The following is a 3,861-nucleotide window of genomic DNA, read 5'->3' as shown; positions in this document are numbered from 1 at the left end:
CGCCAAGACGTAAAAAAATTAGTCGCAAGTCTGGAGGTGAATATACTGCCAGTTGCTCCCCATATCTATTCTGCATTTGTGAACACCCAACTCCCTTCGACTGTTTAGCTAATCTCTATGGGTTGGACCAAAGATCCTCCATAGAGAACTAGACTACTCTGTGGTTTGTCAACATCTACCTAACAGAAGTGTTTTAGCTACTGCAACTACAATGCAACTGTAGGAGTAAAAACTCTTCTTATTGTGGACATGTCAGTAGTGAGCTGCCATGCTTGAGAAGATGCAATACCAATTATGGAACTCTCTACCCATATACACTTAGTCTTCTACAAGCATCTGCAGCCTATGAATATCTATCTGGTTTTACTCTATTCTATATTATTCCAGATGATGGCCACGCAGTTCATCCGATAGATCTCTTCGGAGGTTGATTACCAATAGGTACTATCTACAGTCAAGCTTCCTAGAAGTTGGTCTCATTGTGATCTCAGACTAATGTCTTAGAACCCTTAATGACTTTCTAATACTCTTACACTTTCGGGGTAACTGACTTCAGTTACCTTATCGACAGGCCTCCTGTAACCTCACCTACTACTTTTAACCTCAAAGCAGTATTACTCTATCATTTCTGGTCTGTTTTGCATGAACTCACCTGGAGACCATTCTCCAGGTTCCCCTCCGCTCCCTCATATATCCTGCAGACAGCCTCCAGTAGACTAGACAGCATGAGCATATACAGTATTACAGGAGTTTCACCTCTTATTGACTTTTACTAAACTTACAGCAACTCTCTGGGCTGTAGCCTATAATGCTAGGGACATATAATGGGGCTGGAGGGGAGTGTTAGCCACCATATCTCTAAGTTATAACTTGTTTGAAGCTCTGCTGGTTATGCGGGATTGATCTGCACAAACTGAGATTCGAACAACCTATGTAGTTTCATTTGACAAACCATCTAGTAATTTCCTCTGAAGCCCTGCATAACAAGTTCCCTTCAAGGTAGGGTAACTTGGCTCTTTAGCAGGGTAACTCAGAGCCTAAGGTATGTTAACCAAGAGCCTAAGGCAGAGTAACTCTGGTACGAAGGTAGGATATCTCTCCCCAGACTCACTGTTGAACAATTCCGGGTAATTCCCAAATTGACTACTTGGATTACTCTATCCAGTAGAGTAACTACTGCTCCTTACTAGTATCTATGTACTTTTTAGTGTGGTATAGCATGTCTGACTGAGGTACCTAATTATCAGTACCTCTACTCTGTAGACTCTGGTTGGCTACTATTCCTACAGTGGAAGTCTCTTGACACTGGTATGGGTATAGGTTTGGCTAACTGTAATAGTACTCCATAGAGTCTTGTTACATAGACATGGTTTCTGGTAACTAATATGGACATAAAGACATTCAAGTTATTTACATAGATAGTCCTCTACTGTCCTCTCTGATATATTAAGTCTAAAGCTAACAGTAATCTCCTTCACTGTTGCTTCTGGTTCTTGCACAGTCATATAGCAGAGCCTTTTCTCATTCTACTCCAACAGCTTCTTTGGCTGTCCTGACCTCTCTTATCCTTGGCATGATCTTCTTCACACTACCTCTTCATGATCTGAAAATGTGTTACTGGAGAAATATGGTGAGGTTCTGCAATTTTCCTATAGGACTACTCTAATGCATACTTCTCAATTACACTTATATATTACTTGTGAGTAGACTCTCATGCTTTCATTTTTTTAGCAGAGTTTGTCTATAGAGTAGCTGTTGAGATAAATTTGTCAATGGGTACGGTTCTATCCGTTGGGGGATCCCAAGTAATCGCATTTCAATCCCTTTTTTTTCTAATCTGGTAATGGAAGTGATACCGGTATCATAATCAAATACACCACCTGACCAACGATATGGCTCAACTACCGGTAGGGGGATCCAGTTTTTCTGCTGGCCTTTAGAAACAAAAGATCGCTTTAGTTTTGCGAGTGAGTACTTGGAAGCGATACCGCAGACGAAAGTGATAACTTAGCGATTAAATAATTTAATACAACCCAGAAACTATGCGCTAGAAAATAGAGTCAACTAGGACACCTTGCAGTCAGCGTCATTCGTATTTCCATTCTCGGTATAGTCTTCCTCCCCCTCCTCCTCCGTTCACGGTGAAAATCTAAATCAACAGGGGTGGAATGTCTGGCCTCCGCGACTCGGTCCGATGAGTTCCCTATTAACCAGGCAAGAGCTGAACCTCGGGGTAAAAATACCGGCAACCTGCACTGGTAAGTTTCAAGCCCTGTACTTCAGTGCTTGCGCCCCAAAGTGGCACTCTTTTGGCATCCTGTACATAACCGGGGTCTCCCAGAACTATAGCTCCGCAAGTACGTGCAATAGGGCAACCCCCCCCCATAGACTGCTAACGTATTTGATGAGGAAGTGGAACCGATGTAGAAGCGAATCACTTTGTAAATACATACTATGTAATTTCTTTTCTTCATAACCTCACTCTTAGAGATTTCGGTAAACTCAAACCCCCAAACTCAGCTCAAAAAAGGAAAATTGCTGGCAAGAATTTCTCCTGCACCTCTGTATCTCATCCTCCCAGTATTGGGTGCCAACCATGTTACACAAGGTGATGGATGGAATCCCATGTCTTATTATATAGATTGGGCTACAGCGCCACAGGTCTGTTACGCACTGTACGTCTTTGGGTGACTAGGGCACTAGATATTGGAGGACACAATGTTGAGTATGACTGGTTTGGGTGCACACACTGGATGTCATGCGCACCAGTGACTGGGTTTACACGTTGTGTGAGTTTTCCTGTTTTCACCAATTGTGCACACTAGCTACACATATATAAGGCTGAGAGCTTCCCAGTAGCTAGCACTGATGGTTGTCATCATTGTTGGTACTTAGCATTCATATCACTTATTCAGTTTCTATCACACGTTCGTGCTTTGTTCCCAGTATTGATGATTCCATGCACACTACACATATAGTCATCATTCTACCTACAATTGATCTATTTCATCTTTACAGTATTGCATTCAGGTTATTAGCCCATCTTTCCATTAAGCCAAACTGGAACAGCAGACATTCTTGGCGAAGAGGAGAATTTTTTTGAAAGTTTTCACACTACACAGACCAATGTTACTTAGTACGAGATGAGCAAACATGACGGTACGTCATTGGTGGAACTGAGTTTCTCAAAGCTAGACAGGACATATTATTGCATCTGGAGCATGCGGATAATGGATCTCCTCCAATGGGAGGGATTCTGAGATCTGACTATAAGTAAGGAAGAGATTGTGAAGAGGCCGGAGACTGGCGAGGCGGTAGGCTACCAGAAGGTGCTGGAATGATAACAGGTGCAATGGAGAAGGATCTGGAAAGGGATTGCGACTCTCTGGTGGGAATGACAGATGCGATCACCATTACATACTAAAACTCAGTCTTCACGACTCTTACTAGTATATGGAACCATGTTACTGGGACGTACAAGACTTTGGTTGGCTATGACACCAATCATCTGCAGAAGGAGCCATATGAATGCAGCCTGGAAGAGTGAGGGATGGTCCTGACATACCATGATAGGATAAGGGAGCTCAGCAAAAAGCGTGGGATCTGTGGCCAGATGGTAACAAACCAGCATTTAATTTTTCGAATTTTTGAGGGGTGACCAAAGACACCCAAGTGGAAGACTTGGATCATGATTATAAAGGGTACATTGCCACTACACACCAATACGACCTCATCCATGGCAAGGTATGTGTAACTGAGATCTACACTCATGACATATAAGACTAAGTTGTGCATCGAAGGGGTGATTGACTGAGGACAGTCGGTGTATAAGAAGTCTGTGATGAAAACTAGGAATAGGCT

The sequence above is a fragment of the Tuber melanosporum genome (assembly GCF_000151645.1).
Source record: "Tuber melanosporum whole genome shotgun sequence assembly, scaffold_76, strain Mel28".
NCBI lineage: Eukaryota > Fungi > Ascomycota > Pezizomycetes > Pezizales > Tuberaceae > Tuber > Tuber melanosporum.
This window is presented reverse-complemented; position numbering follows the sequence as displayed.